Source organism: Canis lupus, chromosome 37 (assembly GCF_048164855.1).
Source record: "Canis lupus baileyi chromosome 37, mCanLup2.hap1, whole genome shotgun sequence".
NCBI classification, from domain to species: Eukaryota; Metazoa; Chordata; class Mammalia; order Carnivora; family Canidae; genus Canis; species Canis lupus.
This window is the reverse complement of record NC_132874.1, coordinates 23312225-23336163: the sequence shown is the minus strand read 5'-3', so window position 1 is coordinate 23336163 and position 23939 is coordinate 23312225. Positions and strand designations below refer to the sequence as shown.

The 23939-nt window shown below is 44.7% G+C and overlaps 1 long non-coding RNA gene across 1 annotated transcript; it reads left to right on the top strand.

Moving 5' to 3' along the window:
- The first annotated feature begins 1972 nt into the window (after window positions 1-1972).
- On the top strand, window positions 1973-3177 carry LOC140626116 (uncharacterized). The gene is made up of 2 exons (XR_012025331.1): window positions 1973-2199; window positions 2965-3177. It is a non-coding gene; the product is annotated as an uncharacterized lncRNA (long non-coding RNA).
- The last annotated feature ends 20762 nt before the right edge of the window (window positions 3178-23939 follow it).

The window sequence follows — 23939 nt, the reverse complement described above, 5'->3', positions numbered from 1 at the left end:
GAGGTTGATGGAGGCCAAATCCAAGCCATTGCTCCCACCATCATCACATTCAAAGGAGAGTGTAGGAAAGTGTTTAGTCTTAACATCCAGTGACACTTTTTTTTTTGAGCTCAGAATTGTAGAACCAGAAATCTTAAGACCACAAATAAGGCATCGTTATCACTCACAATGCAGGAAGGTGTCTGAGTAAATGTAGGGCACGTTAGCACGATACGTGTGCGCTGGCTGCCTCTGCGCTCCAGGGCTTAGAGGACACTTACCTCCAATCCAAATCATATCACCAAGGGCAGAAGATGGATTTGATGAAAAAAACAGAGCGCTCACTACAAAAGTGGCTTTAGGCTTTTTCTCCCTTGCTCCCAGTAAAAGATACACAGGGGACATGAAATCCATTCAGCAACAGATTCAGAATTGAAAATTGTTTTTTTTTTTTTCTCAAGATTCATTTATTTATTCTAGAGAGAGAGCCAGCAGGGAGAAGGGCAGAGGGAGAGAAAGAATCTTCCAACAGACTCCCAGTTGAACACAAAACCCGTTGCAGGGTTCATTCGAGGACCCTGAGCTCGTTACCCAAGCCAAAATCAGGAGCTGGATGCCCAATGGACTGAGCCACCCAGGTGCCCCAAGAACTGAGAGGTTTTGAAATAAGTTATTTATCTTTTTCCACCAAAATCTTTCCCATGTCATTACTTTAAGAAAAGTAACAGTATCTGAAAAATATTTCCTGATCTGGGAAATCCACATAATCCACATAAAAGACAAATAGGGCCCCAAAGAGGAAGTGTTTTTCAGAGATTTTCCTACACTCAGAAGAGAGGAGATTTAAGTGTTTTTTGAAAATCACTATTACATGACCTGATGGTCCCAAGACAAATCACGAAAGAGTGTTGCTGGCCCCCAAAATAGTCCTCTGATAACTGGGGCCGGTGCTAACCCCTGGGAGACCGTGCCTCAGCCAGGCTGGAGCCCTCCTTCCTTCCTGACTTGAAGACCCCCAAAGCCGGCGTCTCATACCACCACTGTGTGACCCAGTTTCCTATCTTTTCTGTGACTCCGCTGTGTCATTAGCAATGGACCTCTCACAGGATTCCTTACAAAGAGCAAATCCTGAGTTGGGCTCTATTCTGCACAAGTTTCCACAATTTAAAAGAAAAAAAAAATTTCCCCTCTTAGCATGTTTCTGCCATAAATACTTGCACAGGTTATGCTGCATTTCAAGACTCATTAACTCAATTAACAAAAAAAGTAAAACCGCCTACGCCCTGCCTGTCACTGTACTAGGTCCTTGGCACCAAGTTGAAGACACAATATCTGACCTGAGCTGACTTCCAGTCTGATGAGAGAGGCCGAAAGTACAGAGAGGTACTTTCCAGGTGTCATGTGGAACTGGATGGTGGTGGCCATGCTCCTCAAACCCCAAGATCGTCCCTGTCCCACACGCATACTCCATGTGGACTCCATTGACTTTTCTGTCTCTCTCACTGGACTGTAAGCTTTGGATGGCCTCACACTCCTACACTCGTTTTTGTGTCAATGGTATGAACCACAGTGTCTGAAACATATGTGTTGAATGACTGAGACACGTCATAGTGAGGCTGTGATCATTTGAGAATATTATAGCTCTCCTACGGGACAAAGAGGGAGACAGCCTTTTACATCTGGATCATCGTGGTAACCAGAGATCAGAGAGCAAGGAAGGTCTTCTGGGAATGGATTGGAAGGGTCTGGAGGGATGCGTGTGTGTGTGTGTGTGTCAGGGTGGGTGTAGGGGGAATGTGACGGTGGGGAATGATCATTGCAAAATAAGTTTGAGACCAAATAGGGAAGGATCTGTACCCAATACACTAAAACCTGGAGACAACTCTCCCATGATTACTTGATTTCAGATATAAAGAGCTTGGCAATTGGCTCCCTTCCTCAACTCATCATGTGTTTTCAAATAGTTCAGCTTTTATAGAAGAAAGAGGAAATAGAGTAGAAGAGAAACCACGGAGGGTGGTGGGTGATTCCTTGCGTCCACGATATTCTCCAATATTGAAAAATGAAACCAATGTTCAAAAATGAACTCCCGGTAAACCAGATGTTTCCTGGAATCGCCCGCGCTAACCCTGGAAGACCCAGCGAGCCAAAGGACCCAGGAGCATCCGCTAGGAGGCTGAGGCCCAGAGCCGGCAACCTCCTCGGGCTGCCGGCACAAGGGTAAGGATGTATTCGTGACTTCCAGAAGAAACCTTGGCACTGCCAACCGGACAGACGGCCAGGATCGCTCCACCAGCTCATGAACCTCACAATATCATCACCTTGTACATATTACATGGTGGATTTTTTGTTTGTTGGTTGGTTTGCTTTACTTACTGCGTTAAAGAAGGGTTTTCTGGACTAAGGAATTCTACGGAAGCCACCTCGATGTAAATCTCAGTTTAACAACAAGATTTTTATTTAGAAAGACTATTTTGTCAGTAGTGTGGATTTATGAGACAGAGGAAAGGATCAGGCTGGACTTGGAGGACCAGTTAAGAGGCAATTAAAGTAATAGTGAAAAATAAAAATAAAAATAAAGTAATAGTGGAGAAGATACAGTGAGACTCTGAACCCAGGCAACAGCAGTGTGACTCGGAAAAGGGGGGTAAATTTAAGAGATTTGGAAGGGAAACCAGCCTAAGCACCAGAAGTAAGACTGGGAGGACTCAGGATGGCTGAGCTTCTGCCTTTGACAGTACAGTGGGGGAGAGGGAGCCAAGGGGGAGGAGCGGGTTTGGGTGCAGGGGGATAGATATGCTGAGAGTGACCCCACAGAGAGAGAAATGAAAAAGAAAGACATAATTCAGAAGCCATATTAAAACTCAAAATTATAATCACAAAGGTATATTTCTAAGCACATTTTTAAGGCAGTAGAATCATACAGGAGATCCCCAAGTTACTAGGCTTCAGCTTATGATTTCTTTTTTCTTTATGTTGGTGCAGGCGTGACGTGCATTCAGTAGAAACTATACTTTGAATTTTGAACTTTTCAAGACTAGCAACACGTGGGACGATTCTCTCCCATGATGCTGGGTGGCAGCCGTAGCTCCCAGGGACCCACGTGATCATCAAGGTCAACAACCGATGTGCTTACAACCACTGTGTACCCATACGACCGTTCTGTTTTTCACTTTTAGTACAGCATTTAAAAAATTGCATGAAATCGTGGACACTAAGATGACACTAAGTTTGACACTAAAATAGTGTCAAACACAAAACTTTGTGTTTGATGATTTTGCGCAACTGGGGTCTAAGCACAGAGTATCCTGAGCACTTTTAAGGTAGGTGAGGCTAAGATACAATGTTTGTTGGGTTAGGTATCACTTTCAGGTTAAATAAGTTAAATGTACTTTCAGCTTTGGGTATTTTCCCTCGATGATGGGTTTATTGGGGCAAAACCCCACTGTCCATCAAAGAGGATCTCTACTTCATTCTCTGCTCTTCTGTAGTTTCTCTTCTATTTCTCTTTTCATCAATGTGTGAACACTATTTACAGAAAGGAAATTGCACAATTTCTTTCCAAAGGCTCTAAGTAGCTCTGAGAAAGCCCTGCTTGCCTTGTTGGTCAATGTCATTGAGAAATGAGTGGAAACCTTGGTGAGCATCTCCATCTTTGTGGCTCCGTATCTGCTAACGGAGAACAACACCAACTGCTTTTACCATTGCCCTCTAATTCCCCAAAGAGTGACTTCCAAATAAATCTCTGTACTAAAGATCATGTGGGTTCCTACATGATTCCATTGTCTGGCATAGTCAACAATGTCAACCACATCATTATCGACATTTGGGGCCGGATGATCCCTCGGTATAGGGGCTCTCTGTGCATTTTAGGATGTCTAGCAGGTGCCAGTAGCACCGCATCCGTTATGACAACCCACAGGGACTCCAGATACCGTCACATGTCTTCCAAGGGGACACAATTGTCCCCAGCTGAAAACCAGTGTAGTAACTCTATTCATATCAGATAAGTATGATAACAGGAGGCAGAAAAAGAAAAAAGAAAAAAGAAGTCTTTGGGATTTAATCTAATGTGCCCTCAGGGAACATGAGAAAGAACAGACATAAAAACAAAAATGTCTAACTAGTAATTTTACAGAAGTCCTCCAGATGAGGCTATGATTAAATGTCAAGTCAGAATGGCAACTAAAGCTGTCCCTGTATCTCCCACCCCCGCCCGAAGCCTCCCTCCCCTAGTGAAGTGGAAGAAGGAATCTCAGGGAAACCTCAACATATAACCTGACGTTACACGCAAAATGTTATGCATATTGCAATGCTCTGGGGCACTTTGACCAGATCATCACAGAAACCTAAAATACGAAGAGGCAAAGAGCTACTTCTTGAAAGCATTACCCACTTCGCTGGTACAGAAAGTCACACATAACCCACTTTGGAGAAGACTATACATCGCCTCGAAATAACTCCAGAAGATGTAAGTTCTCATTTGTGTTGTATTCTTTCACTATCCGTAATCACACACTAAAAATGGCCAATTTACAGAAGTAGATGACTGCGTGTCTCCCATCCAAGTACCAAGCAGGTACTTAGCTTGCTTAGCTTAGCTTCCCAGATCAGACGGGTCGGTCGCGTTCAGGGGGGCATGGCCGTAGGCGATAACTGCAGGTCAATTTTAAATATGTTTTTAACAGAAGTTTAAAATAGAACAGAATTTAAATCCTTTGCCTTTTTGTTGAAAAAGAATTGTAGTTTTACTCTTCAAAAATACAATTATGCTATAATATTACTGACGCTTTTGTCTGGATAAAATAACATAATCACTTGATTTCCCCCGTGAACACTATGGGAGATTTTGTGTCCTACACAGTTTAACCTTTCTACCCATGTCGGCCCTTTCCCCATCACCATGGTGCCCCTCCTGCTACCGACGGGCCACGCTGGCGTTCATCAGCTCGTGTGAAGGCCCAAAAAGATCAACTCGAGAGAATCGCAGAAAAAAAACATGGCTTTGTTCTTCCTGTGAGACGAGCATGCAAACCTGGGACTTCTGGGTAGCAGGGCTTCCTTTCATTGTCATGAAGACCGAGGCCAGGACAGAGCAGATGCTCAGGGCCAAGAAAAACACATGTCCTGAGTGCTCCTTTCCCCCCCCACATTCTTCTTTTTTAAAATTTAATTTTCTTTTATTTAAATTCAATTAATTAACATATAGCATATTATTAGTTTCAGAGAGTTTAGTGATTCATCAGTTGCATAGAACACCCAGTGCTCATTACACCACGTGCCCCCCAGCCCCCCACCCAGGGCCCTTCCAACCACTCTGTTTCCTAGAGTTAAGGGTCTCTCATGGTTTGTCACCGTCTCTGATTTCGTCTAATCTTCTTTTTCCCTCCCTTCCCCTATGGTCGTCTGTTCTGTTTCTTAAATTCCACACATGAATGAATCATACAATCGTCTTTCTCTGATTGATTTCACTTAGCATAAGTGAACATGCTAAGCACGGAACCCTCTAGTTCCATCCACATCATTGCAAATAGTAAGATTTCTTTCTTTCTTTCTTTCTTTCTTTCTTTCTTTCTTTCTTTCTTTCTTTCTTTCTTTCTTTCTTTTTCTTTTCCTTCTTTCTTCTTGTTTTGGTGGCTGAGTAGTATTCTCCTGTATCTATAGACCACATCTTCTTTATTCATTCATCTATTGAAGGGCATCTTGGCTCCTTCCAGTTTGGCTATTGTGGACATTGCTGCTATGAACATCGGGGTGCAGGTGCCCCTTCAGATCACTACATTTATATCTTTTGTATAAATCCCCAGTAGTGCAATAGCTAGGTCATAGAGTAGCTCTATTTTTAACTTTTTGAGGAACCTCCATTCTGTTTTCCAGAGTGGCTGCACCAGCTTGCGTTGCCACCAACAGGGCAAGACGGTTCCCCTTTCTCTGCATCCTCGCCAACATCTGCTGTTTCCTGACTTGTTAATTTTAGCTGTTCTGATGGGTGTGAGGTGGGATCTCATCGTGGTTTTGATTTGTATTTCCCTGATGCCAAGTGATATGGAACATTTTTTCATGTGTCTGTTGGCCATATGTGTATCTTCTTTAGGGAAATATCTGTTCATGGCTTCTGTCCATTTCTCAATTGGATTTTTTGTTTCTGTGATGTTAAGTTTGATAAGCTCTTTATAGATCTTGGGTACTAGCCCTTTATCTGATACATCATTTGGAAATACCTTCTCCCATTCTTTTGCTTTGTCAGGAAAGACCCAACAGTCAAAGGAATGTTGAAAGAGAAAGCCAAAGCTGATGAGCATCACAATTCTGGACTTTCCCCACATTCTCAATGAGCAGATGGCAAAAGTACCATTAGCAACACAGGCAAGTCTGTGACCTAAAGCATCTTCAGGGCAAGTCTAGATCTAAGTGTAACCCCGAAGCACACCAAGTCCTCCTTGAGTCACCTTGTCAGTGGACCCTGGCTGTGGTCAGCAGAATCATGGCCCCCCAGAGGTGTCCACATCCCAATCCCCAAAACCCATGACCTTACATGGTAAAAGGGACTTCGGAGATGTGATCAAGTTAAGGGCCTTAAGATGGGGAGATTATCCTGAATTATCTGGGTGGACAACGTAGTCACGAGAGAGAAGCGGGCAGGTCAGGATCAGAGATACGAGGACAGAGCTAAAGACCAGACTGATGTGGGGCCATAAGCCACATAAGACAGAGCTAAAGACCCCACTGATGTTGGCAGCTTTTAGGAGCTAGAAAAGGCAAAAAAAAAAAAAAATTCTCCCCCAGATCGCCCAGAAGAAAGCAGCCCTGCTGACCTGTCTTGGACTTGCGATCTGTAGAACTATAAGGTCATAAACTTCAGTTGCCACCAGCCGCTACCTTTATGGTAATGTTACAGCGACAACAGGAAGATAATACACTGGTTTGTTCACAAAGCGGCCGATCGTGGCGGCCTGGGCTCCTGACAGCTGCCCGCAGACCCCTCCAGCATCGGCTTCCCGTAGCCCCAGCAGGAGCCGCAGCTTCTGGTGCCAGCCCCGCGGGAGCACGAGCACGCCTGGGCCGCCGACAGCGCGGGGACGGGCGCAGGTATCCCTCCTAAGGTGAGCTCACCTGCTGCCAGAGGTCGCCGCAGGCAGCCAGCAGGGCACCTGGATTCCAGGGCCCCAATCACCCCAGAGCCGCCCGCTCCCACCTCTCCATTCAGTGCGTCTCCAAGCTAATTTGTAAACAAGGTTCTAGGAATCAGTACTGTTATTCTCTGTAAAAACAAAATTTTGGTCACGGTGCCATGAGAACGGCCGCCAGAACTCACCCAGCCTGGAGGCTTGGCTTGAGGCGGTCTCTGCTCTAAAACGTGAGCAACATAGAAAAGACAAACTTTACTTTGAACCTGGGGGACTCCAAAGAGATACACCCTGTTCCACTAGAGTGGCTGAACCTGGGCCGAGGGGGTGCCCGGAGGGCCCACGGGACAGGCGGCAAGTACGAACCAGCGCCATCGGGTGGGCACTTTGAGGAGCCACCGCGGCGTTACAGACTCATTCCCCCGGCAGATGGGTTGTCGTCTGACCTTTCACCTTCCTGTTTCGGGGAGGGGAGGGCTACAAAGTGCCTCACTCTGCAGTTTTGCAAATGTGCTCCATTAAGCTTTTTTTTAATATAAATTTATTTTTTATTGGTGTTCAATTTGCCAACATACAGAATAACTCCCAGTGCTCATCCCGTCAAGTGCCCCCCTCAGTGCCCGTCACCCACTACCCCCACCCCCCGCCCTCCTCCCCTTCCATCACCCCTTGTTCCTTTCCCAGAGTTCGGAGTCTCTCATGTTCTGTCTCCCTTTCTGATATTTCCCACTCATTTTCTCTCCTTCTCCCTTTATTCCCTTTCCTTATTTTTTATATTCCCCGAATGAATGAGACCATATGATGATTGTCCTTCTCCGAATGACTTACTTCACTCAGCATCATACCCTCCAGGTCCATCCACGGCGAAGCAAATGGTGGGTATTTGTCGTGTCTAAAGGCTGAGGAATATCCCAGTGTATACATAGACCACAGCTTTATCCATCATCTGTTGATGGACACCGAGGCTCCTTCCACAGTGTGGCTATTGTGGCCATTGCTGCTAGAGACATCGGGGTGCAGGTGTCCCGGCGTCTCACTGCATCTGTATCTTTGGGGTAAATCCCCAGCAGTGCAATTGCTGGGTCTTAGGGCAGATCTATATTTAACTCTTTGAGGAACCTCCACACAGCAAAATCCTAGAGGAAAACACAGGCAACACCCCCTTTTTTTTTTTTTTTGGCAACACCCTTTTTGAACTCGGCCACAGCAAGTTCTTGCAAGATACATCCACGAAGGCAAAAGAAACAAAAGCAAAAATGAACTATTGGGACTTCATCAAGATAAGAAGCTTCTGCACAGCAAAGGATACAGTCAACAAAACTACAAGACAACCTACAGAACGGGAGAAGATGTTTGCAAATGACCTATCAGATAAAGGGCTAGTATCCAAGATCTATAAAGAACTTATTAAACTCAACAGCAAAGAAACAAACAATCCAATCATGAAATGGGCAAAAGACATGAAGAGAAATCTCACAGAGGAAGACATAGACATGGCCAACATGCACATGAGAAAATGCCCTGCATCACTGGCCGTCAGGGAAATACAAATCAAAACCACAATGAGATCACACCTCACACCAGTGAGAATGGGGAACATTAACAAGGCAGGAAACCACAAATGTTGGAGAGGATGTGGAGAAAGGGGAACCCTCCTACACTGTTGGTGGGAATGTGACCTGGTGCAGCCACTCTGGAAATCTGTGTGGAGGTTTCTCCATTAAGCTTTAAGAAAAGTCTTGTGAGCCTCTTAGGGGCGCATCAGGAAGAGAGTAGGGCTGGGTAGGTGAGACGGAGTAGCAGCGGCATCACCACTGGGATAAGAGAGTCTCCACTGTTAGATGCTTTATGTTAAGCTTCCTCCGAAAATAGTTGTTTAAGAGGGAGTGTCTCACATTTAAAAAAATAAATAAGTGTGAAAGCCACTCTCTAAATATAGAACAGCCCAAACCAGTACAAATTATTTCAAGTCTCCATGTGCGAAATGTCAACCAGGAAAGTACAATAGTGGTATAGTTCGCACAGCAAACCCTACACACAATAGGTCATGTTAAATGTTAAAGTTCCTCGACTGTCCTCAGCTCACAGTGCCTCCAGGGAGCCTTTAGCTGCAGCGTGTACTGGAAGCCTGCAGTTTCTGGAAGGCTGGTGTGTTGGCCATGGGCAAGCCCCCGGCAGAGCAGGGTTCAGCCTCCCCTGGGCCTCTTCCGGCCCACACAGCCTCACCTCACACCTCTAGACGTTTCCGGAAATAAAGGACTGAGTGCCAGAAAGAGATACGCAAACTCTGAAGCCCTGATTACACCCATGTCTCTAGCCTGTCTCCTGAGCTGTAGGCATTCCCAGGCTCTGCACTATTGGACACCTCCCAGAAACCTGGGGCGAGCCCTTTGCCCCACTCCCAAAGCTAAATGATCAAAGGTCCTGTCACTTCTATCATCCGAGCAGCCTTCCTGTCCACCGCCTCCTCGTCACCTCCACGCTTGGGTGAGGCTCTCCTCGCTCCTCTCCTTCACCTGATCTCCACACTGAAGCCCAAATAATCATTCAAATCTGATCGTGTTACAGCTCAGTTGAAAACCCTTCTTGAAGGGAGAAGAAATGTGTGGGAAATATCAGAAAGGGAGACAGAACATGAAGACTCCTAACTCTGGGAAATGAACTAGGGGTGGTGGAAGGGGAGGAGGGCGGGGGGTGGGGGTGACTGGGTGACGGGCACTGAGGGGGGCACTTGACGGGATGAGCACTGGGTGTTATTCTGTATGTTGGCAAACTGAACACCAATAAAAAAATAAATTTATTATAAAAAAAAAAAAGAAAACCCTTCTTAACACCCTCTCATCCAAAAGATCAAGTCCAAACTGTCAATCAAAGAGTGTAAGCCTTTTAAAGTCTTGGCTAAGTCTTTGCTCCTTCCAAGCTGTGGGAAACCTTCTGTAGTCCCTCCATATCCCGCGTGCACATCCCTCCATCCTCTCCATGAACACATGGGGCGCCTGGACCCCTACCTTCTCTGTCAAAATGACGCTCAAACAGTGCCTCCTCCAAGAAGCTTCCCCAGATATTTCCAAGTAGTGTTTGCTTGTTCTGCTTCAAATAAATAAATAAATAAATAAATAAATAAATAAATAAATAAATAAATAAATAAATAAAAAAAATCCTATGGCCATTCTGAACCCCAAATCAATGCAGTGAGGATTGCTTGAGCAGGAACCCAGGCAGTGGGATGGATTCCAGAGTGGGGCAAAGGTTGGGAACCATGGACCACTGAGGGAGAGTTCTCTGATTCTCAATCATTCCCCATGTGATTACAAGGATGGCAGGTCCAAAATCTGCAGGGCAAGGTGGGCAGGCTAGAGACCCAGGGAGGAGTTGGTGCTGCAGCCATCTAGAAGCAAAATTCTCTCTTCATTGGGAGGAAATTACTGTCATGAAATTCATGTGATGCTTTTTTTTTAAGATTTTTATTTATTTATTCATGAGAGACACAGAGAAAGAGGCAGAGGCACAGGCAAAGGGAGAAGCAGGCTCCCTGCGGGGACTTGATCCCAGGACCCCGATCACCACCTGAGCTGAAGGCAGACTGTCTCTTTCGTGCCCCCTTCTGATGAGCCCAACACGGGGCCATCTGGTGAAGTAGTAATATTGACAGGGTTTCAGGGTGTCAGTGAAAGGGGGAGTTGGAGCTGAGAGACAGTAAATTGGGGACCGACATGGCAATGCACCGGTTCCCGCTGCTCACTATAGCCTGGGGGCAAATCCGAAAGGCAACCAGTGAGCCTGTTTCTCTTTTCCTGACCCCCGTCAGGCCCTTCCTTTCCACGCACATCACTCGCACAGACTTCATTTTATGGAGCTTTGCTTGAGTGCACTTCCCTTTATTGAGTTTTGTAGATACTGGTTGTTTTTTTGTTTTGGGTTTGTTTTTGTTTTTGTTTTTGTCTTTACAGATTGAAGGTTAGTGTCAACCCTGCATCAAGCAAGTCTACGGATACCATTTTCCAACAGAATTTGTTTATTTTATGTCTACGTCTCACGTTTTGGCGACTCTTGTAAGATTTTGAACTTTGTCATTATGTGTGTGATGAGGATCTATGCTCAGTGATCTTTGATGTTATATAGTAATTGTTTGGGGGCACCACAAACCACACCCATATAAGACGGAGACGTAATGGATAAATGTTTTATGGTTCCTGCCTACTTCATTCCATCTCTCCTCCTCTCCTCCGGCCTTCCTATTCCCCGAGACTCAACACCAATGAATCAACGTGCAAGTGAAAGAAAGAGTTGCACATCTCTCACTTTAAATCAAAAGCTAGAAATGATTAGGCTTAGTGAGGAGGGCATGTTGAAAGTCAAGAGGCCTCTTGTGGCAAACAGCCAAGTTGTGAAAGCAAAGGAAAAATTCTTGAAGAAAATTAGAAGTGCTGCTCCAGTGAACACATGAATGGTAAGAATGTGAAACAGCCCAATTGCTGAAATGGAGAAAGTTTTAGTGGTCTGGAGAGAGGACCAAACCAGCCACAGCAGTCCCTTAAACCAAAGCCTCACCCAGACCAAGTCCCTAACTCTCTTCAATTCTGTGAAGGCTGAGAGAGGGGAGGAAGCTGCAGGAGGAAAGTCTGAAGCTAGCGGAGGTTGGTTCATGAGGTTTACGGCAAGACGCCATCTCCATTACATCAAGTGCAGCGTGGAAGCTGCAGCAAACTATCTGGAAGATCCAACTAAGGTCATTTATGAAGTTGGCTGCACTAAATGACGTATTTTCAATGTAGACAAAATAAGCTTCTACTGGAAGAAGATGCCATCTAGGACCTTCTTCACTGCTAGACAGGAGAAGCCAATGGAGCTTTCAAAGCTTCATAGACAGGCTGGTGCTCTCCTTGGGGGCTAACGCAGCTGGTGGCTTGAAGTTGAAGCCAATACTCACTTGCCATTCCAGAATCATGCTAAGTCCACTCTGTGCTCTATAAACGGAACTTTTATAGCTTGGATGACAGCACATCTGTTGCAAATACAGTTAACTGAATATTTAAAGCCCACTATTGAGACTTAATGCTCCAAAAGAATGATTCCTTTCAATCCTTTCAAAATATTCCTGCTTGGGATCCCTGGGTGGCGCAGTGGTTTAGCGCCTGCCTTTGGCCCAGGGCGCGATCCTGGAGACCCGAGATCGAATCCCACGTCGGGCTCCTGCTGCATGGAGCCTGCTTCTCCCTCTGCCTATGTCTCTGCCTCTGTGTGTGTGTGACTATCATAAATAAATTAAAAATTAAAAAAAATATTCCTGCTTATTGACAATGTACCTGGCCACCCAAGAGCTCCAACAGAGAGGTACAATAAGACGAATATTGTCTCCACACCTGCTAACACAACATCCATTCTGAAGCCTATAGATCAAGGAGTCATTTCAATTTTCAAGTCTTATTAGTTAAGAAATACCTTTTGTAAGGCTAGACCTGCCATAGACAATGATTTCTCTGATGCATCTGGGTGAAGTCAATGGAAAACCTTCTCTTTTTATTTATTCATGAGAGACACACAGAGAGAGGCAGAGACACAGGCAGAGGGAGAAGCAGGCTCCATGCAGGGAGCCTGATATGAGACTCAATCCCAGGACCCTGGGATTATGCCCTGAGCCAAAGGCAGATGCTCAACCGCTGAGCCACTCAGGAGTCCCAGTGGAAAACCTTCTGGAACAGATTCACAACATTCATGATTCACAGAAGGTCAAAATATGAACATGAACAGGAGTTTGGAAGAAGTTGATTCCCACCCTCATGGATGACTTTGAGGGCTTCAGGATTCCAGCGGAGGAAGGAACTGCAGATGTGGAAACAGCAAGAGAACTAGAGTTACAAGTGCAGCCTGAAGATGGGACTGAACTGCTGCCGTCTGACGATAAAAGCGAAAAGAATGTGGAGTTGCTTCTTACAGAGGAGCCAAGGAAGTGGATTCCGGACGTGGCACCTACTCCCAGGGAAGATGCTGTGAAGACTGCTGAAATGACAACAATGGGTTATAATATGACATGACTTGCTTGATCAAGCAGCAGCAGGGTTTGAGAGGATAGACTCCAATTCTATCAAACAGCATCACGCGCTACAGAGAAACTGCTCATGAAAGCAAGAGTCAATCAATGCAGCAAGTTTCATTATCTTAAGGTACAGCTGCAGCCACCCCAAACTTCAGCAACCACCACCCTGACCCAGCAACTGCCATCAGGAAGGAGGCAAGACCCTCCACCAGCAAAAAGATTACTCACTAAAAGCCCAGATGATGGTTAGCAGTTTCAGCAATAAAGTATTTTTAAAGTAAGGCTTGTACATTTTTTAAATATAATGCTGTTACTGCACACTTCATAGACTATAGTGTAAATGTAACTTTTATATGCACTGGGAGACAAAACATTCATTTGACTTGCCTTATTGCAATATTTGCATAGTGCGGTGGCCTGGCCCCAAAACCACAATACTTCCAAGGTATGCATGTATAAGGAACTCACTCACTGATATAACCACAGTATGTCTGTTGACAAGGTGATGCGCTGGGTCACAGCAGCTAGGGACAGGTAAATTCTTCTGGGCCAGTGTTGGTGGGAGAAGTATTTGGTACTTCAGCTGCCCCTTGATTGTGCTGTGGTTCCTGTGAGGCATATGGGAAGCCGCCATCTGGTGGGTGTAATTGGAAACACAGAAAATTATAGTTTAGACGTATGTAAAGTATGCACAGGGAAATAGAGGCTGGCCTATCCAGTTACGGTGTATTATAGAAAAATCCAATTATAAAAAAAAAATTCCAATTATAGAGATTAGAGGGAAAAAAAAAGTTGAAATTCTCTGGCAACAGCGATATTGTCCATCATAGAGTGAAAATCTACAGACACTTACTTATTGTGAGATTATACTTCTTTATTTTGCAAATCATTTTAGCAAAGTGGGCCCAAAAATTAAGTACTGGGTTTTCATATCTCAAGAAATAGAGAGTGTGATGTGTACAAAATGGTGTTTACCGCCCACCATCATGGGTAGCATAGTGTGATCTCTAATCATGTGAAGACCAGAAGATGCTATCTATAAGAAAATACCAACATTTCCTTCAAAAGATAAATTTTTTTAATGATTTATTTATTGGAGAGAGAGAGAAAGTGAGCAGGGGGAGGGGCCAGGGGAGAGAGAGAGAGAGAATCTCAAGCAGACTCCCTGCTGAGCATGGAGCCTGATGCAGGGCTCAATCTCATGATCCTGAGATCATGACCTGAGCCGAAATCAAGAGTTGGAGACTGAACCGACTGAGCCACTAAGGTGTCCCTAAAATGTAGTAGTTATTTTTTTAAAAAAGATTTACAGATTTTATTTGAGAGAGAGAGAGCATGAGAGCAAGTGGGGGAGGGGGAGAGGGAGAGAATCCCAAGCTGACTCCCCACTGAGCGCAGAACCTGGCACGGGGCTCAATCCCATGACCCTGAGATCACGACCTGTGCTGAAATCAAGAGTCAGAGGCTTAACCCACTGAGCCACCCAGGCATCCCCAGGTAGTAATTATTTCAAGAAGATGCTACCCACAGGTAACAGTCTAATGGGTCCAGCTGCAGGGGTACATGGACGTGTGGCTTTGTGAAGCAGACTTTTCATTTGATCAAATGACTGTTACTGTAAATTAGTTTGTCATTTTCAAAAAGCAAAGCAATTCGTGAAAAGTGTCAGCTCCATTCGCAGAAGAAAAATTACATATTCCTAAAGCCAGTTTCATTAAGCCTTCAAATAGAAAATCAGTTTAAGTTCTCCATTTAATTCATGGATGGATAGCCGCTGGGTGGCTCAGGGGTTGAGCGTCTGCCTTCAGCCCAGGGCGTGATCCCAGAGTCCCGGGATCGAGTCCCACGTCGGGCTCCCTGCAGGTAGCCTGCTTCTCCCTCTGCCTCTCAGTTTGTGTGTCTCTCATGAATAAATAAATAAAGTCTTTAAAGAAAAGAGCATTTACACTTAAGAATATATGACTGGATAAATTTATAGTCTACATCAGAATCCAATGAAACTGAGGTCAAAAATTTTGTAGCATACATATTTGGAAAAACAAGAGTTATATTGATAAATGATTTGGTAAGATTTGTCCCATCCAAGTATTTGGAAAAGAAACACATGCTGTGTGGAGGCAAAAAGACTGTAGCTATGGAAATATTCCCACTAAAATAGTTATACATTTATACATTCTGTCAACGCAAAATGAGCAAATCTTTTAGTTTCCTTAAAAAGGAAAAGTAGAGAATTTTATTTATGCTTAAGTGAGGACAGCTGCCCAGGATACCCAATCTTCACAAAGAAGAAAGTGCTCCTCAGAAGGATTGAGGAATACAGAGTTGTACCTGTTTTTTTTTGTTGTTGTTGTTGTTTTTTGTTTTTGTTTTTGTTTTTTGTTGTTGTTGTTATATCAAGAGTTACAGATCATCAGGACTTCAGACATTCCAAAAAATAACAAACTTGGTCTTGTGCTTTTAGTATGTGCAAGGTCACAGGCTTTGAGGTAAGGGAATTTAAGGAGCTTTTCACTCTTTAGTTTGAAGTGTTTCTTTTAGGTTATTTGCTGATGAAGCAGAGGAACAGCGTGTGCTCTGGGCAGAAATAGAGTGCGTGCTTTGGGCAGCCCCTGTGGCACAGCGGTTTAGCACCGCCTGCAGCCCAGGGCGTGATCCTGGAGACCCTGGATCGAGTCCCACGTCAGGCTCTCTGTATGATGCCTGCTTCTCCCTCTGCCTGTGTCTCTGCCTCTCTCTCTCTGTCTCTATGAATAAATAAATAAAAACTCTTTAAAAAAAAAGAAAAGAAATAGAGTGTGTGCTTTGCAGCGTGGTTAAGTCATTCTGACCCTTGTAAAAGTTAAGGTATCGATTCCCTGGGAGCCCTGGAGCAGGGCCCCAAAACAGTAAAGGTTGAAAAGGTCCTTTATCAATTTTAATATGAAAAAATAGAATTGAGATCTTTATTTTTCAGAACTTGCTCTGAGCTTACTTAGGTCTCTCAGCACCTCAAAAAACAAGTGTTTTCTCAATTAAAAAAAAAATGCTGCATTCTACAGCAGGTCTGGCTGCATGATTTGCAGGATCCAGTGCAAAATGCAAATGAAGGACCTTCTGATCAAAACATTGAGGTTCAAGACAATCATAAGAGAGCATTAAACCAAGTGTGGGCCCTTCGAGACGGTGGCTGCACGGGCCACGTGCCTCAGAATCCATGAATGCTGGTCAAGAGACAAGATGGCCACTGATGATGGCTAACTGAGACGACAATAATTTCAAATTCGTGAATAATACAATGAATGAAAAATTGTTAGAAAATTTTAATAAGATCGTATTGAAAAATAAATTTTTGAGATAAATACTAGTGACATTTCAGCAGATTCAGCTAAGAAGCAAATTAAAGTATATTAATAGGTAGCAAGAACAATTATTCTGCTTATTTTTTAAACACTCAGATAATCAGGGGTACCTGGCTAGCTCAGTTGGTGGAGCATGAGACCCTTGATCTTGGGGTTGTAAGTTCAAGGCCCATGTTGGGTGTAGAGATTACTTAAAAATAAACTTAAAAACATACGTAAAAAAGTAAAGATTTAGATAATATATATTTTTTAAACTTTGCTTTAATTTATATGTTAAATTTAATCTTTTGAAAAAATATTTTTAAAGACCATTTTGACAAGAATTATTTTTTGGTCCACTTTAATAAAAACCAGGTAGGCAGTCAGTAAATCAATTTCTAAAAATAAAACAATCAATTATTTTCACTACCTCTTTCATTTTCAGGTGTCCCAGTTTGGACACACTACATACCTAGCAAGTATATTTGATTTCATGTTATAGAGATGTGTATAGGTGTTACATTATGTTTTATATACTGAAAAAATAATTCTATCTTTTCAGAAAACTGTGTGAATTGTTGTCTTAATCTGAGCCCAGCCGTGTTGATTGTTTCCTCCAAGAATGGTGGGGGAAAGGAAATGTTACTTCTAAAAAAGATGTTTTTTTAAGATCTATTTATTTGGGAGAGAGAGATATCACTCAGAGAGTGGGGGGGGAGGGGGGGTCGGAGGGAGAAGGAGAAAGAGAATCCTCAAGGAGATTCCCCGCTGAGCATGGGCTGGATTCCAGAACGCTGAGATCATGACCTGAGCTAAAAACCAAGAGTTGGACAGTTAATCAACCGAGCTACCCAAGTGACCCTAAAAAGGAATATTTTAAAATTATTAGCTACAAGTTCATAGAGAAGTTATGGCACTTATTTTCATGATTCATTTCCCTTTGTAGCTCACTACCTTTTAGCAAAGTGACATGGGTACCTGTGAATTTCAAGCAAACTGGTGACATAGTTGCCCTAGGCATTCTAAGAAAGTATCTAAATGACTCTGATAAGAAAGGGTTTTTAATGATATTGGGGCACTTTTCTAACGTTGAGAAGAGAATGTATCCAAAGCTCTGTCTACAGATTAAAAATAACAGTAACAATATAAATGATATTTATCTCAAAGGGTAGATGTGGAAATTAAATTAATATGTAAAGGGCTCTGTACTTGGTCTACCTAATTAAGAAATTAAAACTATCCATAAATGGGCCTATTATTGCATCTCTTAGCCACTGTCTTCTCCTGTAGGGTTAGATGGCTATTTCTGCATCTACTCATGTCACTATATAATTTTGCTCCTTTGTTCTGCAGATGAGACAGATGACATTAATTTTATCATGTTGTATTGACTTTGTGTTCCTGGGATAAACTCAACTTTTCCATAGTATCCTTATATCACTAATGAGATTGTTTTTTTTGTTTTGTTTTGTTCTATTTTGTTTTGTTTCATCTTCCGCATATTTTGGCTAAGGCTGATTTGTGCCTTGATTGCTACATACAGTTTCTACTGCTGGAAATTTGAACTCAGTTTCCATCTGCCTGCAAGGTTAGCCTTGAGGTTAGCCAAGATCCAAACAGTCTCAGCGAGGGAATGAATAAAAAACATGGCCCCAGTATATTCACAAAATAGTTAGGCCTTACCTGATGGTTCCATTCTCTTTTCCTCAGATTATGTGTTAAATCTTCAGAAAGAATAATATGAAGTCAACGTACTTTACTGAAGTAAGGATATTGAAATGCACCCAAGGATAGGTACTTCACTTGGCTCTGGCCACCATCCGCATGACCATTGATGGCCAAACTCAGAGAGGGTCATCCCAACCAGAACTGTGTTTGCAATGATATTTTGAGTATTTTGAAAGAATGAATTGATATAAGAACTTGAGGAAAAGGGAAGATAAGATGGGAGAAATGTGAGAGGAAAAACGTTGCAGGTATTTATGATGACTTAAAAGGAAAGTACATCCCCAACAAAATGTTACAAACTGAATTCAACAATACATTAAAAGGATCACGCACCATAATCAAGTGGGGTTTCTTCTAGGAATGCAACATTCACAAATTAATCAACCTGATACATCACATTAACAAAGTAAAAGATAAAATCATATGATCATCACAATAGATGCAGAAAAAGCATTTGACAGAAGTCAACATCTATTCATGATAAAAGTGCTCTTCAACAAAGTGAGTATAACAGGAACCTACCTCAACACAATAAAAGCCACAGCGGTGACAAGCCCACAGCTAAAATTATACTCAATGGTGAAAAACTGAAAGATTTTCCTCTAATATCAGGTACATTACAAGGATATCAATAGTCAGCATGTTTATTCAACATAGTACTTGAAGTCCTAGCCAAAGCAATTAGGAAGGAATAAGAAATAAAAGACATCCAAATTGGAAATAAGTAAAATTATCTCTATTTCAGATGATATAATATTTTATATTATATATATATATATATATATAAAACCCTGAAGACTCCACACACAAAAAACTGTTACAAATGATAAACAAATTCAGCAAAGTTGCAGATGTAAAATCAATATAGAAATATCAGCTATATTTCTATACACTAATAACAAACTACCAGAAAGAGAAATTTTTTTTTCAGAAAGAGAAATTAAGAAAACAACCCCATTTACAGTTGCATCAAAAAGAATAAAACATCTAGGAATAAATTTAACCAAAGACTTGAAAGACCTGTACACTGAAAACTATAAGCCATTAATGAAATAAATTGAAACAGACACATAAATAAAAAAATATTCTGTGTTCATGGGTTGGAAGAACTGTTCATACTGTTAAAATACCCATGCTACTCAAAGCAATATATAGATTCAATGCAATCTCTATCAAAATTCCAGTGGCATTTTTTAGAGAAATGGAACAAACAATCCTAAAATTTGTGTGGAACCACAAAAGACCCCAAATAGTCAAAGCTGTTTTGAAAAAGAAGAGAGTTGGAGACATCACACTTTCTGATTTTCAACTATATTACAAATTATAGTAATCAAAACTGTATGGTATTGGATTTAAAAAAAGACACAACGATGAATGATAGGAGAGATTAACACACACACACATTAACAGAACAGAGAATCCAGAAATAAACCCACACACGTATGGTCAATTAATTCACAACAAAGCAGCCAAGACTATATAATGGGGAAAGGAGAGCCTCTTCAACAGTGTTGGGAAAACTGGAAATCCACATGCAAAGAATGAAAGAGGACCACTAGCTTATACTATACACAAAAATTGACTCAAAATGAATTAAAGGCTTACATGTAGGATCTGAAAGCATAAAACTCCTAGAAGAGAACATAGGGGATGAATTCCTGGACATTGCTCTTAGCAATGATTTTTTTAAAATTATTATTATTTTACACCAAAAGCAAAGGCAGCAAAAGCAAAAACAGGTAGGACTACTTGAAACCAAAAAACTTCTGTACCATGATGGTAAAGGAAACCATTACCAAAAATGGTTTCCTATGGAATAGTATGAAAATGTATGAGAAGGTAACCTATAAAATGGGAGAAGATATTTGCAAATCATACATCTGATAGAAACTCATATAGCAAAAAACAAACAAAAAAACAAAAAAAAACCCAAAAAACAATCCAAATTTAAAAATGGGCAGAGGAACTGAATAGACATTTTTCCAAAGAAGACATACAGGTGGCCAACAGGTACGTGAAAAGATGCTCAGCATCACTCATCATCGGGGAAATGCAATGTCAAAACCACAATGAGATATGGACTCATAACTGTTAGAGTAGCTTTTGCCAAAAAGATGAGAAATGCCAAGTGTCGGCAAGGATGTAGAGAAAAGGCAATCCTCGTGCACTGTTAGTGGGATTGTAGATTGTTTAAACCAATCCAGTGATTCCACTTTATCCAAAGTAAATGAAATTACTCAGTCTCTCAAAGAGATCTGCATCCCACGGCCACTGCGGTATTTTTTACAACAGCCAAGACATGAAAACAGCCTAAGGGCAGCCCCGGTGGTGCAACGGTTTGGCGACGCTTGCAGCCCAGGGCCTGATCCTGGAGTCCCGGGATCGAGTCCCACATCGGGCTCCTTGCATGGAGCCTGCTTCTCCCTCTGCCTGGGTCTCTGCCTCTGTGTGTGTGTGTGTGTTTCTCATGAATAAATAAATAAATCTTAAAAAAAAAAAAGAAAGAAAACAGCCTAAGTGGCTAAATGGATAAAGTAAATGTGATACACACACACACAAAGGAATATTATTCAGCCATAAAAAAGAAGGAAGTCGTGTCACTTGTGACAACATTCATGGACTCTGAGGGCATTATGCTAATAAAATCAGTCAGAGAAAGACAAATACTGTATGATCTCACTTATGTAGAGAATTTAAAACAAAAGGGGGAAACCCCAAATTCATTGATACAAAGAACAAATTGGTGGTTGCCAGAGGTGGAGGCTGGAGCCAGAGTGAATGAGATAGATAAAAATGGTCAAACTTCCAGCTATAAGAAATAAATCTTGGGGTGCCTGGGTGTCTCAGTCGGTTGAACCCCAGATTCCTGGTTCACTCAGGTCATGATCTCTGGGTCCTGGGCTGAACGAGGAGTCAGCTTCAGGATTCTGTCTCTACGCCTCCATTCCCCCTCTCTCTCTAAAAAGTTTTTTAAAGGGGATTCCTGGGTGGCTCAGCGTTTGGTGCCTGCCTTCGGCCCGGGGTGTGATCCTGAAGACCCGGGATCGAGTCCTGCCTCGGGCTCCCTGCGTGGAGCCTGCTTCTCTCTCTGCCTGTGTCTCTGCCTCTCTCTGTGTCTCTTGTGAATAAATAAATAAAATCGTAAACAAAAATAAAATAAAAAGTTTTTAAAAATCTTTATTTATTTATTTTTTTACTTATTTATGATAGTCACAGAGAGAGAGAGAGAGGCAGAGACACAGGCAGAGGGAGAAGCAGGCTCCATGCAGGGAGCCCGACATGGGATTCGATCCCGGGTCTCCAGGATCGCACCCAGGGCCAAAGGCAGGCGCCAAACCGCTGCGCCACCCAGGGATCCCTTTTTAAAATCTTAAAATGAAAGAAACTTTAAAAAAATTTAACCTTTAGGGTATAATGTACAGCATGATAACTATTTTTTTTTTAAAAAGGAAAGAATGGACCCCACCAACCATACAAACACAATCCCACAATGTTTAAATATAAGCTTTTCTTTCCTGTACATAGTTTTTAAATAATATTTGCCTGGTTTCATAAAAATACAAGTTCATTGTAGAAAATTTTTTAATTCTTATATATGCCTCCAAATAATAATAAGCAAAACCCACCTATAACCCTGGAACCTGTTTTGTTTTTTTTTTTAATATTTTCTTTATTTATTTTATTCATGAAAGACATGGAGAGAGGCAGAGACCCAGGCAGAGGGAGAAGCAGATCCATGTAGGGAGCCCGACACAGGACTCAATCCCAGGACCTCGGGGTCACTGCCCGGGCCAAAGGCGGGCGCCAAACCACTGGGCCCCCCGGGGATCCCCTGGAACCTGCTTTATACACGTCAGAGTGCAGATTTCCCGCTGCTCTTCCTCTCCCCTGGAGCCCGTGGCTTTTCAGATCTCTGCTCCAGACGACCAGCCGCGGATCGGAGTCCTGCCCCGCGGAGCAGGTGTTCAGACGCCCTGCGACCCGAGGAGGGGAGCTCAGGCCAAGGTGCGGCCCAGCCCCAGCGCCTCCGGTCGCGTCCCTGGGGAGCCCCGATGCCCGTGCCCTGCTTCCTGTCTCCACCTGCCAGGGGCGCCGGGCACAAGGTCGGGGGGGCGGGAGCTGCCAGTGGCAGGTGTCTACAAGGGCAGCAGGTGCGCGACCCCTCGCTGCCCGTCCCCCCCGCCCCCCCCCCACACCCTGGCCATGTGCCCTCGGGAGCCTTTCCTCCGAGAGCCACGGTGCAATCCCAGGGCGTGCCCGCAGCCCCCAACTCCCCACCCATGGCCGGTGTTCGCGGTCCGGGGCCTTGTGCTCCCGGGGCTAGAAAGATCCCGGATCCACTTTCTCAGATGCGAGAACAGCAGCAGAGACACGAGCCTTCCCCAGGGCTGGGCCGCTGCAGGCTCCCTGTGCTGCACAGCTGGCCCTGTCCCGTCCGCTGTCCCGCGTGGGGCCGTGGGGCCTGCAGACCCCGCTGCGGCTCAGCAGCACGGCCCGCCCACCCCACCCGGGAGGCTGCAGGTGCTCGCTCACCTGGCTTAGCCCTTTCCGCCTTCACGGCCCCCCCGCTAGGCACTCCTGGGGATCACAGCGTCCACGTCAAACACAATGGGGCCACGCGGGCGCCCGGGAAACATTGGCGAGCAGGTGAGACCAACCACCTGCTTCCCAGAACCGAACCCCGGGGTCTTTTGGTGGTCGATCCTTGCAAGACAGAACGGGAATGCCCTCGGGGCCGTCTCAAGGGACCAAGCAGTATTCAGGGACGTGCCTTTCATGACGACTGTGCATCGGGGGACCCTTCAGAGGCACCCTGACTGCCACGCCGAGGCCTTCCCGAGAGCTCCGGAGCAGCATGGGTGTTCATTCCACGCGCACTGCACCTGCTCGCCCAGGCAGCTCCCGGCAGGCGGGACGCTGGGTTGGTTTTGTGACTTCCCACCCGACGGCGCTGCTCCCAGGGGACAGACGCCTGGAAACCCAGGTGCTGAGCGCGGCACCAGGCGGTGGGCAGGCGGGGGTGCCAGGGCCCAGCCAGCACCCCAGGGCCCCCCGCCTCCTCTCCGGCCACTCACAATGCGGCCCCCCCGGGCCCAGCCTCGCCGCTCACCTAAGCTACTGGCTTGGGTTCCGCGGGGCAAGGGGAACGCGAGTGACGCCAGTGAGGTCCCCGAAACAGCCCAGCTCTCCCCCCAGGCCTCACACACAGAGGCTCCGGGTCACCGAGCGCGGTGACCACCTTCCGCACGCAACACGAGTGGCCGCAGGAACCTTGGCCACGTCTTCTCCAACACTCGCGGTCAAACCAACTCCCCCGGCGATCTCAAGTCAGAAGGTGTCTTCCGCCACTGCACGGGGAACACGCCCCGTCTGGTCACCCTGGGCCACTGGAAATGCTCAGAGCAACCGGATGTCGCCCATCTCAAGGAGCCTGCGACCCCAGACCCTGGGGCTGGAGAGCGCAGGCAGGCAGGTGCGCACGTGGCAGGGGTGCGTGTCCCCACGTGCCCACCTGGCTCACGCTCCCCTGGCCTCTGTGCTGGGTCGCGAGCCCTCCCTACGGCTCCTCCAGGCCGTGTCCCCGTCCTCTGGGCAGCTGGCCCTGCGTCCCGAGGAGAGCCCTCCGGCAGGGCGGTGCGCCCAGTGGCCCCCGCTGGCCCTGCCACACGGCCCCGGGCTCCGGGAAGGGCGCCTGCGGGTCCGAGGCACAGGGGGCACGGAACACACACGCGCAGGAGCCCGCATCACAGC